The sequence below is a fragment of the Phalacrocorax aristotelis genome, chromosome 2, assembly GCF_949628215.1.
Source record: "Phalacrocorax aristotelis chromosome 2, bGulAri2.1, whole genome shotgun sequence".
NCBI classification, from domain to species: domain Eukaryota; kingdom Metazoa; phylum Chordata; class Aves; order Suliformes; family Phalacrocoracidae; genus Phalacrocorax; species Phalacrocorax aristotelis.
Genome location: NC_134277.1, coordinates 165,236,376 through 165,248,743, shown reverse-complemented (window position 1 = coordinate 165,248,743; position 12,368 = coordinate 165,236,376). Strand labels below are relative to the sequence as shown.

The window sequence follows — 12,368 nt, the reverse complement described above, 5'->3', positions numbered from 1 at the left end:
TGCACAATCTAATATGAGGAATTGAGAGCCTGCTGATACTGAGCACTGTTTCTCCCTCTCAATGCCAGGTAGAAATATATCTAAAACCAGTGAAGTAATGATTGAAGTTAATTTTTGGTGACTATGAGCATGGCTCAATTACTCGTGTTATATTTGCATAAAAATGAAGGTTCAAGACTGAAAATCAAAACTGGCCTATTGCTGCTTGGCAAATGACTGCATGTCAGCTCTGGGCATGATCACCAACCAGGCACTCAGCTTTCAGCAACGCAGAATCACACATCTTCCTTGCATATTTAGCAAACGAAAATCCAGGTGCTGCGTATCATTGCCACAGGCAAAGAGCATGACGATAGAATTCATTATAGCTCAGCTGATGCATGGGATGGGAGTCATCTCAACTAATTTTGGGTGTATCCCAAGTAGGAATGCATCACTCAGTGTGTTCTCTAGGTACACTACATATTCACTACAGATCTAAGTATTATGATTCATGTATATGTCTACTCAATGATGGCATCAATGATGCTGTAGATCCCACTGGCTGTGAGGTCTGTTTCGGTCTCAAACATGGCCTGTGCCTTATTGATCAGGCCCATGTGGATGCGTCAGATATCCCAGGGCATCTCATATGCAGATACTTGTGTTTAGGTAGCTGGATTATGAGCCACGCTTAGCTGGACAGATGCCATTGCAGGGCGGTTTATTATGCCACATTATTGTTTGAGTCCAAGTTCTTACTTCAGTGATAGGTGGTGCCTGGGTTGAGACCATATGCTTTAGATTCCTTAAAAATCATTCTTTAATGTGGCTTTAGTGTCCATCTTCATCACATTAGACTAGGACAATTTAATCATCTGTTTCAGGCTACACTGTCTGGTGTTGGGTACTCATTTTGAGACACACGCCAGTTGCTGTTAATGGGAAAGCAGCAGGCGTGATCTGAGAGGTTGCAAGCCTGACTGCAGAGGAGAGATTACAAAAAGAGAGTTGGTTAAGCTAAAAAAGAGAGGATGGAGGTGAAGATAATAGTTTCTTGGTACATAAATGTCTGCTGCAAAGAGGAAAAGAAAGATCATTGCTTTTTTGTTTACTACAGGTGGGAAGAACAAGAAGTAACAGACTTAAATTGCAGCAAGAAAGAATCAGGGTAGATATTAAAAAATGCTGTCTAATGATAAGGAGCTTGAAACACTTTCTGGGGTCATTTCAGTCTCCAGCACTGGATATATGTGCTGTGTCTAGTGAAACATATTTCAGGAATGGCATTTGTATAATTGCTTTTACTGTTGGCTGTCAGATCACACTGCAAGGTGCGATGCAAACAGGACATGTTTGTATTGTATCACAAACCATCATTATTTAATCAGATAATGTTGGTGCCATGAATAATTCTTTGATTTTGATTTCCATCCTCTCCTCCTCACCTCAAAAAAAAACCCAAAATACATGTGTTCCTGTTAGGCACCTGCTTTAGGGACCAAAATCACTGATTTAATTTGCCAGAGGTGATGAGACTCAGCATTTTCTGTCAGCTTTGGTTAGAGTGGCTGTTGGGTACAAATCCCATAACTCACTTTGCTTTATCCAAAAATTTTCTACCTGGCTTTCACGTGTCCTTGACATGGTTTGCAATTAATATTTATCCTCCAAATCTTTTCTATGAAAGAAGAGTCAATAAAATGATACTGTGTGCCTTCGGTAGTGGTTTGGATGAGGTAGTTGAGCCATATAGGCATTGAAGGTGAGGTATGTGGGAGCTGGGAGAGTATGTGTTACTCTCCTTCAAGAGTAACAGGTAATCATCACATTTCACTTTAACAAGCTGTTGGATTTCTGAGTCCTGGTTATGTTTGATTAGCATCAGGGCTGGAAATAAGGAGGATTTATAGGAAGAGGGAAAATTAATGTGCTGGCAGAATTCAGGACGGAATGCATCTATACTACTGAACAAAATAAGGCTAGGGTCTGTCCTGTGGATCCAAGGCCCGGTCATATCTCCATGGTTAAATTATAGAGTCACAGAGTAATCTGAATTTGAAGGGACCTTTAAAAGTCATCCAGTACACCCCCCCTGCAATGAGCAGGGACATCTCCCATGCAGAAAGAAGGTGACAGCATCCAAATTGTCCATTAGGAATGGTCACTGGCATGTGCTACTCTGGGCGTGGGTCATTCTTTGGGAGAATAAGACAAAGCTGCATCAAAAATCATGCATGGGTGATGGAAAGCCAGCATTTGTGCCTATGCCTCATCCTCCTTTGAATTAAGAGTATAGAGGCAGCTGCTTTATGCCCAAATTTGTGCAGGGCCTTGAGCGCACCAACACTGTCTGCTTATCTTCCCCTTGCCACAGGGGTTTGGCTGACAATGATTTAGACCAGCTCTGATACACACCACCCTGTATCCTTGGATTACACTTCTGTGAGAAAGACTCGTGAGATGCCTCTGTGGGAGCAGCACCCCTTTGCTTGGGAAATACAATGAATTTCAGTCCCTTACTCTTGGTCCCTGCCTGAGCTATGCTGTAGGTCTGCCCTGACTCACCAGGTACCATCCTAAACCTGACTCAACTCACTGACTTGACTTTCTGGCTTGGCCTTGGATCTGCCTTATTTCTACAGATGTGTCTGGAGGTCACTGACCCTTTGGCTGACCCTGATTACTGTCCCTAGACCTGCTTTGCTTTTGCTTGGGTGCTGTGAGACTGAGCCCTTGTTGGAGAGGGCACTTTCCCAGATCACCCTCTCTCCTGGCTTGCCCTCCCCAGGAAAGTGGCTTACTCTTGTAGCTCCCTGACAACCTAAGGGTCTCTAACAAAATTAAAATTCTCCTGGGGATGCATAAACTTCATTGGCACTTGGAATGATTTTTAATAAAGCTGAGCCCAGTGTTTACAAGGATGCAAATATATCAGTGCAGTTCACCAGCTCGGGTAGTTGTGCTGTGAGTCACAAGATACCTAAATTTTATTCTTGCTGGTCCAGTCAGAGATGAACTTTGTGTGCTCCTTGGGGTTTTGTTTGATTCAGTGTAAATTTTTTTTCTATTTTGCTTTTCAGGAGGTATTTATAAACAGAAGGAACATGTTTTGACCCATAGATTTTGAAATAGTTGCAGTGTGGTCAGTAAGGATATCACATAGTTGTTTTACTAATGGTGTTACTTTTTCATGTCCTTAAAGAAATTCTTGATTTGATAAGACTGGGGAGGGGGGAGGGGGCAGCTTTAAAAGAGATAATAGAGTCAGCATGAAGAGGTGACTGAGACACTACTTGGGCCCTTAGGCTCTGATAGAGACTAATCCCAAATAACACATGGAAACAAATCTTTTCCACCATGATTATAAAGGTGATGGTCATTAATTGGCTGTAAGCCCCTAGAAATGGCAACTAGAATTTGCAGTTTTTAGGAATAGGTATGCTGGAGACAGAAGAGGGGAAGATGTCATACTTCTATATCTTCCTGGAAATTCCTTTTAGAGAGAAAAAGAATTCTGAATATAGGTACTGCTTGCATAAAGACAATTTGTCTTGGCAGGGAGGGCATTAAATTTTGGATTTTGCACTTAGAGAGGGATTAAACATAGCAAAGGATCAGCAGCATGCAATAAAGTAAGACCTGAAAGTCCAAGGATTTGGAAATGAGAGCAGCATGGCTAAAACCAGGCAGTGGATTGATCTGTGCAGTAAGAAATGAGAACACAGAGCAATACAAAGCAGCAGAGGAGGTGAGAGGCAAAGTCTAGCAGCTTAGGGCCTACATGTTTTTGTAATTCACATTTATGTTTAATTACTTGGAGTACTCTCCAGTATGCAGCAAAAGAGCCACAAAGTCAGATTCTGCTGTTGCTTTAGTTGTCATGAATCTGGCGGATCAGCATGGAATTAGGCCAGAATGAATCTGGTGTAAGGAGAGCAGAACATGTCCTACCTTCTGATAGTTCTGCTTCTGGACCAGGAGAGGAATGCTTTCTGCTTTCTCACCCCCCAAGCTCTTGCCTTGCTTAACAAAGCTGTAGTGACATGCCTGCAGTGTCTGCTGGCTACGGCACGCTGTGTTGCACAGCAGACTGCTGCATCAATAACCATTACCATACACATCCAGTGGCTACCAGGAATTAGATTACTTCTGCAAAACATATCCCCAGTTTTCTTCAGCAGCATTGCTTTCAGTGTCAGGCAGCGTGGGTATGACTTTATTGCTTTACTCTGGCCTCCCTTGCATTTTAGCATATAAAACTAATTAGGATTGAACAATAGAAAGAGGTTGTTGAATGACTGTTCTCAAACACGTAATAAAATTCTAGTGGACATGCTTTGTTTGCAGAAGTGGATAATGCGTTGACCACCATGTAGCCATTCAGAGATGGCTTTTCAGTGGGAAACCAGCATAAACTTGTAGGGCGAAACTTTGCCTCATGACTGGGATTTCTCTGGTCCATCTTCTAAACACATTTCCAATGCGTAATGGCCTGATAAGGAGTCAGCAGCCTTTCCTCATAGTAAATCCAGAAGGCAAAAAAGGATCATTTCAGGTCTACCTCTGCAGAGCAGTAAAAGAAGGACTCATCTCCAGAAGGTGGCAGGGAAGACATATTTATGACTCTCTGCTCTCTGATCCTCTGTCTTCCTACCGTTTTAATAGTGGAGTCAATTTTATTTCCCTTTGGGTTGCTTATCTCCACATAATGGACTGATTGTCATCTGGACATTGTAGATAGGGATTTTCAAAGACATGCTGCAGTCACCTCACTTCCTCTCCTATGTCTGCGTAGAAGGAGAGGAGGAGCAACAAAACCCTTGAAGCATCAGTTCTGACTGAGCCTGGATTCATCCCACTGAAAGCCTAGATAGCCACAGATTGCTTGCCATCATCAACATCTTACATGGTGGAACCTACCAGAAGCAAGCTGGAAGATGAGGAAGGACATGTCAGGGGTGAAGCAGCATCTGGAAACAACCCGAGTAGCTGTACAGCCTACAAAACCTGGGTAACTTCAACTGTTAACTATACAAGAGACGATGTAGAAGTGCTTAAGCATGAGTCTCCAATGCACGTTAACCTCTGTGGCATAGTGCTCACTGCAGGTTCATTAAGTTTCCCAATGCAATAAGTAAATTTGCTTGCAGTAAGTTGCACCCTGCAGCAGTTGAGCTGGCTCTGGCTTGAAACCAGGCTAACAAAATGTACCACTCTACTAGTACTTGCAAGCACCATCAAACGTCAACCTGGTAAAAGCTGCAGATCGATAAGCTCTGCTGAATCTAGCTGTGGCAGTGTAATACATTACTGTTTCCAGTGTAGATGTCCCTGCTGGCAATGTCCGCTGGTACAGCAGTCTGCAGGAGGAAATGGATAAATAGATGTCTACAACCCAAAGGCAGCAGGTGGTGGGAAGTTCATAGTGGTCCTGTGTTGCCATGGATTGTCCATGCTGGGCATAACTGGCACTCAAGACAGAGCACTTTTAACCAAAACCAAAACTTACTTTAATTGCATTTTTCTGTTTCCTTCTAATAATTCAAAACACTGAATTTCAAACTTCCTGAGAGAGTTTGTGGGGAAAAGAAAAAAAAAATATAAAAATTAAGGCTTAACCAGTACTCTTTGGATTGGATTTGTTGTCAAGATGCATTTAAAAGGCATTCAGACAATATATAGTTTTCTTAACACATCTGTCACTTGGGACTAAATAAAGCTCAGAAGTGTTGGGCCACACTACACCCTTGGGATCTGAGAAAGGTAAAGGCATCAGTCACATCTCATAAATATGCATATATGTTTTGTTTGTTCTGCAGCCAATCGAGGAAGACTGTGTTGCAAATCCCATCGCCCATCCCATCAACATCTGGGAAAGCCCTAGGTAATCTTGAGCTGGGAATGATTCAGCAGTACCCGAGTATATTAGCTGATATCATTCTCTTTCCATTTTAGCTAGTTTGATTTGTCTCTCCATGTTTCAGAGAAAAAGATGAGAATTTTATATACTCACTGTGAAAATTACTCTTCATTCCCCTCTGGCAGACTGATCAATTGCTTGAATGGCTTTTTGAGAGTGGTTTTTTTTTTGTGAAGCATTAAATATTCCCTGCCATGATGTTAGTCTAATACTACTTGGTTTGACTTCACTAACTAATAAAACAAACGTCTCTTTTTTTACAGACTTTTTTTTTGGTACTTATAGGAAACTCACCTGTCTCCCTAGGCCATATTTTCTTCCAGTATTTTCCTGAGCCTTCCATCTGTAGCAGATCTTGTTTACCAAACCTTTTTATAAGTGTGGGTGGTCCCCTCCAAACTCATTTGTCAGCATACAAAGCAAGTCATCCTGTGACCCGGGTGTCAGAACGAAAGCAGAAGCAAGGCCATCGTGCCAGTTTTATATGAAGGCAGCAGATGCAGAAAGAACTGCATCATGGCATGGGACACTGTCCCACCACATACACTGTGTGAAACAGGATTGGTTGTTGATGTACAGACATAGGCAGATTAAAGCAGTGCAATGGATAATCTTTCCCAAACCCAAAATAACTACACCACACAAAAGCTGAATTATGTTGCATTTCTTCCATTGCCATTATTGTAGTAAATCAAGAGCTGTTTCCTAAAAGGTTTAGCCATCCCTATCATCTCCAAGTCAGGGGAGGAGGGGATGACTGACACCAGTAGCTCTTCCTTTATTTTAGCAGACTTGTGTCTGCTCAGCTGTCAACACTTTTAAGTTGCCTGAAAGAGCAAATATATTCAATTCCTTTATGGAATGCTCTTTTTCTGGACAAGTGCATGAGAATCCAGGGAGACTCACATGTACACATCCATGACTAGAGCATGCCCTGTGGGGAAGATGTCTTCATGACCTCAGCTGGTGAGTACCCGGTACCCAGAAGCACCGAGAGTGGTAGCCCTTGCAATTCTTGTTCTGCCTGCAAAGCAGCAGATGCTGCTCTTGACAACAAGCCAATCTTCCACTGAAGCTCACTCCTGTTTGTTTGGTTTCTTTTATTTTTTTTCTCCTCCATAGCATTCTCCATCAGAGCACATCAGTATTCACAAAAAATTTTTCATTCTGAGGTCTGTGAGGTCTCTTGGGCTGAACTTGTACATAGCATTATTTCTCAATGTTTTCTCTTTCTTTCTTTCTTTCTTTCTTTTTCATTCTTTCTTTCTTTCTTTCTTTCTTTCTTTCTTTCTTTCTTTCTTTCTTTCTTTCTTTCTTTCTTTCTTTCTTTCTTTCTTTCTTTCTTTCTTTCTTTCTTTCTTTCTTTCTTTCTTTCTTTCTTTCTTTCTTTCTTTCCTTCCTTTCTTTCTTCCTTTCTTTCTTCCTTTCTTTCTTCCTTTCTTTCTTTCTTCCTTTCTTTCTTTCTCCTTTCTTTCTTTCTTCCTTTCTTTCTTCCTTTCTTTCTTTCTTTCTTTCTTCCTTTCTTTCTTTCTTTCTTTCTTTCTTTCTTTCTTTCTTTCTTTCTTTCTTTCTTTCTTCTTTCTTTCTTTCTTTCATTCTTTCTTTCTTTCTTTCTTTCTTCTTTCTTTCATTCTTTCTTTCTTCTTTCTTCTTCTTTCTTCCTTTCTTTCTTCCTTTCTTTCTTCCTTTCTTTCTTCTTTCTTCTTCCTTTCTTTCTTTCTTTCTTTCTTTCTTTCTTTCTTTCTTTCTTTCTTTCTTTCTTTCTTCTTTCTTTCTTCCTTTCTTTCTTCCTTCTTTCTTCCTTTCTTTCTTCCTTCCTTTCTTCCTTCCTTTCTTCTTCTTTCTTCTTCCTTTCTTTCTTCCTTCCTTTCTTTCTTCCTTTCTTTCTTTCTTTCTTCCTTTCTTTCTTCCTTTCTTTCTTCCTTTCTTTCTTTCTTTCTTTCTTTCTTTCTTTCTTTCTTCTTTCTTTCTTTCTTTCTCTCTTTCTTTCTTTCTTTTCTTTCTTTCTTTCTTTCTTTCTTTTCTTTCTTTCTTTCTTTCTTTCTTTCTTTCTTTCTTTCTTTCTTTCTTTCTTCTTTCTTTCTTTCTTCTCTTTCTTTCTTTCTTTCTTCCTTTCTTTCTTTCTTTCTTTCTCTTTCTTTCTTTCTTTCTTTCTTTCTTCTTTCTTTCTTTCTTTCTTCTTCTTTCTTTCTTTCTTTCTTTCTTTCTTTCTTTCTTTTCTTTCTTCTTTCTTTCTTTCTTTCTTTCTTTCTTTCTTTCTTTCTTCTTTCTTTCTTCCTTTCTTCCTTTCTTTCTTTCTTTCTCATTTCTTTCTTCCTTTCTTCCTTCTTTCTTCATTTCTTCATTTCTTCATTTCTTCCTTCCTTTCTTTCTTCATTTCTTCCTTTCTTCCTTCCTTCCTTTCTTCCTTCCTTTCTTTCTTTCTTTCTTTCTTCCTTCCTTTCTTTCTTCCTTCCTTCCTTCCTCCTTCCTTCCTTCCTTCCTTCCTTCCTTCCTTCCTTCCTTCCTCCCTCCCTTCCTTCCTCCCTCCCTTCCTTCCTCCCTCCCTTCCTTCCTTCCTTCCTTCCTTCCTTCCTTCCTTCCTTCTTCCTTCCTTCCTTCCTTCCTCCCTTCCTTCCTTCTCCCTTCCTTCCTTCCTTCCTTCCTTCCTCCCTTCCCCCCTCCCTCCCTTCCTTCCTCCCTCCCTTCCTTCCTTCCTTCCTTCCTTCCTTCCTTCCTTCCTTCCTTCCTTCCTTCCTTCCTTCCTTCCTTCCTTCCTTCCTTCCTCCCTCCCTTCCTCCTCCCTCCCTCCCTCCCTTCCTCCCTCCCTCCCTCCCTTCCTCCCTTCCTTCCTTCCTTCCTTCCTTCCTTCCTTCCTTCCTTCCTTCCTTCCTTCCTTCCTTCCTTCCTTCCTTCCTCCTTCCTTCCTTCCTCCCTTCCTTCCTTCCTTCCTTCCTTCCTCCCTTCCCCCCTCCCTCCCTTCCTTCCTCCCTCCCTTCCTTCCTTCCTTCCTTCCTTCCTTCCTTCCTTCCTTCCTTCCTTCCTTCCTTCCTTCCTTCCTTCCTTCCTTCCTTCCTCCCTCCCTTCCTCCCTCCCTCCCTCCCTCCCTTCCTCCCTTCCTTCCTTCCTTCCTTCCTTCCTTCCTTCCTTCCTTCCTTCCTTCCTTCCTTCCTTCCTTCCTTCCTCCCTCCCTCCCTCCCTCCCTTCCTCCCTCCCTCCCTTCTCTTTCCCTTTCTTTCCTTTATTTTCCCAAGCAAACAGAATATTGCTTTTCATGGTGAATAGCTGCCTTCCCCTTTTTGCTTTTACTCTCAATTCTACCTCAAACTGAGGAATGAATGTGATGAATCAATGACAAAATGTATCTTTTTAAAGCACATTGGAGGAAGAACATTCCTTGATATCATTTCATCACTTGAGCTTTTTTTCTCACATTCACAATCAACATTTCCTGTTCTTTCTTTAGTGAAGTTCTTCAGATGTTTACCCCATATTCAGGGAGAGTTTGGGGTGGTAATGTGAAAGTCAACAGGTTGCACCTTTGAAATCCCATTTTTACTTTGACAGGAAGGTGCAATTCAGGAGCTTCCAGTCCTGCACACAGTCATGAGAAGTTAAGGACATCCTTTACCAAAAAATGTCCAGAGTGCCAAACTGAATTAGAATTGGAAGAGGTGTTTTCTGGGTCTTAGTGAGCAAAGGATTAATCCTGACTGACTTATTCCCAGCTAAGATTCACCGGCATGAGTTTGGCTAATCAAGCCTGGTTTTTCAAGCCTCAGCAAATCTTCCTGCCTCCTTCTGGGGAGAGGGGCACACAGCTCTTCTCTTCACAAACGGAAAAACATAAAATTTTCACAGTGCTTTTTTGGCAGACCAAATACAAGCCCATTTTGGCATTCCCTGAAAATTATTCCTGTGCTTGCTTTGTGGCCTCCAAACAGAAGAACACTGATGATTTGGTTTTTTTTTTTTTCTCCTAAATGAAGAAATAGGACCTTGTGACATATCCTACCTATACCTCTGTTCTGCATTTCTAAATCCTTTAGGCCCAGATTATGAAAATTATGAAAGAACCTAATTCCTGCTGGATTTTGTGGGAGAGAAAGATTGTACTACCAGTGCAAAACTCAATGTCATACCTAGTATGATAAAGGGTGGTACCGCAGGGAGAAGCGCCTTTGAGTAAAGCAGCTTGAAACATAGCCTAATTGAAATATAAGTTTCTTTAATTGCATTAATCAGGCTCTTAATAGGATTAAAACAATTGATCCTTTCTCTTTTATCCTGCAGCTCCTTTCTTTCCTCACACAAATGCCATATTTATATCTGCTTGTGCTTATTTGCCTTTACAATAATATCTAAAAACCAAAGTCTGACTATTTCCAGCTGAGCTCACCTCCCAACAGAGAGTGGCCCAGGAAAGGCAAGCTTCGAAAAGATTTCCTTCTCTTCATTTGAAGAGGCGTTTGCTGTTGTTTGTCCAGATGTAGCGACCAAGCCAAACTACACACAGTTTCTAGTTACATTTATTGTTGAAGAAAGCTAAACTTTGGCCTCAGGTTTCCCAGTTTCCATCTGGAATAAATCCAAGTAACAAGGATACTCTGTTAATTTGCTTTATTTCCCTTTTTTTTTTTTTCCCAGTGGATTTTTGGAGGAAAGACTGACTGAAAAAGGTGGAGGTTTAAGTTACTGTTTCACTGTAACAAATTTGGCTCCAACTTCCTCCACCATAAAGCTGGATTAAGTGCTGAAATCAGAACTTACTTCAACTGTATTTTCCGGGCAGTGAAAGCTGAACTTCACCTATTGTGTCTAGCAATAACCACCCCCAAAATTTCTTACACTTCTAATTTTCAGGTGCATCAGATTAAATTATATGGAACTGTATTTCATTAAAGACTACAACGGGCCTTAACAACTCAGAGGTGCCCTGAAGGCAGCATTCTTGCAAATGTCATTCAGTTGATCAGATGTTTTAAAATTTGTACTTTCGTGGCATTATGTACCTTCCCTGCTGTGCTTCTGAGAACTGTATATTCAATCGTTGATTTGTTCCCCTTTAAAAGCAGGTTGCCAGTTTTCTGTCGAGTTTCTCTAAATCTATGTCCCTTTGTCCCCCCATGTCTCACATGCAGTAGTTGGATGTTTCTATTATATGCTAACATTAATGCAAAATAGGAAAATGACCTTGAACAAATATTAAAGTATGTTCTTTCAGAATAATTGTAAAGATAGGGTGGAAAGGGAGTATTTGAGCTATTGCAAAATGTTTAAATGAAAAAGAGGTCATTCCAAGTAAAATGTAAATATATTGTATGCCATTTTTCAACTTGATATCACACCACCCTGACAATTACATATGTAAGTACAGATATATTTCCTTAAACACTTCTTATAACTGCATAAGTATGAAATAATCTGCAGGAAGTCACTGTCTCTTTGTAAATTTTGTTTCACATTCATCCTGTACTTGGGTATCAATAGCCCTTTATCCAGCATGGCTGATGTTTTCTAAGGCCCTGAACAGCTTTAAGGAGAGATGTTTTTTCTTTTGTTCCAAGCACTGTGGTGGGTCACATAACAAAGTACTGGGCACACATCAATATATCGGTGATTTTAATTCTGAGAGCAGGAGAAAATAAAATACTATTTCTCCCATCACAGAGTCAGAAAACTGGCATACAAATGTGGGGTTCACCTAAGCCTACTTTTTTGTAGAGGAAGAGTGGGATTAACCTGCCCAAAAGCAGACAGACTCAGGTAGGTGTCTCCATCTGAAATGGTTACCTATCCCTGTTTTGTAATCAGGAGACAGAAATAGGCATGTTCACAGCACAATTTGTAGGAAATCAGTGCAACAAATATGGAATTGATATTTATTTTAAATAAAATAGATTTCAGTGACACACTCTTACTCATACTCTGTCTCATAGATTTTGCTCACACTCACACACCCACATATCATAATCCATATAATCATAACACCATAATCACCAGGATGTGTGCGTCAAGTAGTCTGGCCAGGATGACCTGCGTGGGACAGGACAAACAGCACTACCTCAAGCCCTTGCTATGTCTCATGTTCCTCTACAAAACAACGTTCAGTCTTTTTTTGATATAAAACACGTTCACTGGTCTTTATCACTTTAATTATTTTCTACTATGTCCTTGGTTATCAATGTGTGCCATTTCTGTAATCCTTTCTCTAATGTTTGCTCTGGCACTTTCACACAGAGAAATTTCCATACATACATCTTTCAAATAACTTAATATTTTTGTGGCAAAGCTCTACATTCACCTCATCCTACAGCAGCCACCTAAAAGTTTTCAGGTGAATGGCTGTCTTAGAAAACCTGTTTCCTCTTCCTAACTATAAAGGGAGCTGAGGATGTCTAGGTTGGCTACATGTATCTCACTCGGAACCTATGCTACACCAATTTTCAAGCTTTGATTCATAACCACTTGAGAAAGATCATTGCCT

The 12,368-nt window shown here is 40.7% G+C and overlaps 1 protein-coding gene across 9 annotated transcripts in view; it reads left to right on the top strand.

The window, feature by feature from the left end:
- TSNARE1 (t-SNARE domain containing 1) overlaps positions 1 to 12,368 on the top strand; it is a 510,738-nt gene that overhangs the window by 342,562 nt on the left and 155,808 nt on the right. Inside the window, exons 12-13 of one of the 9 annotated variants that reach the window (XR_012659332.1) lie at positions 4,778 to 4,993; positions 5,802 to 6,122. The exons of the other annotated variants lie outside the window; for them this stretch is intronic. The gene's annotated coding sequence lies outside the window, so the exon portion shown is untranslated. Of the gene's footprint in view, positions 1 to 4,777; positions 4,994 to 5,801; positions 6,123 to 12,368 lie in introns of those variants that run through there. 9 annotated transcript variants of the gene reach the window in all.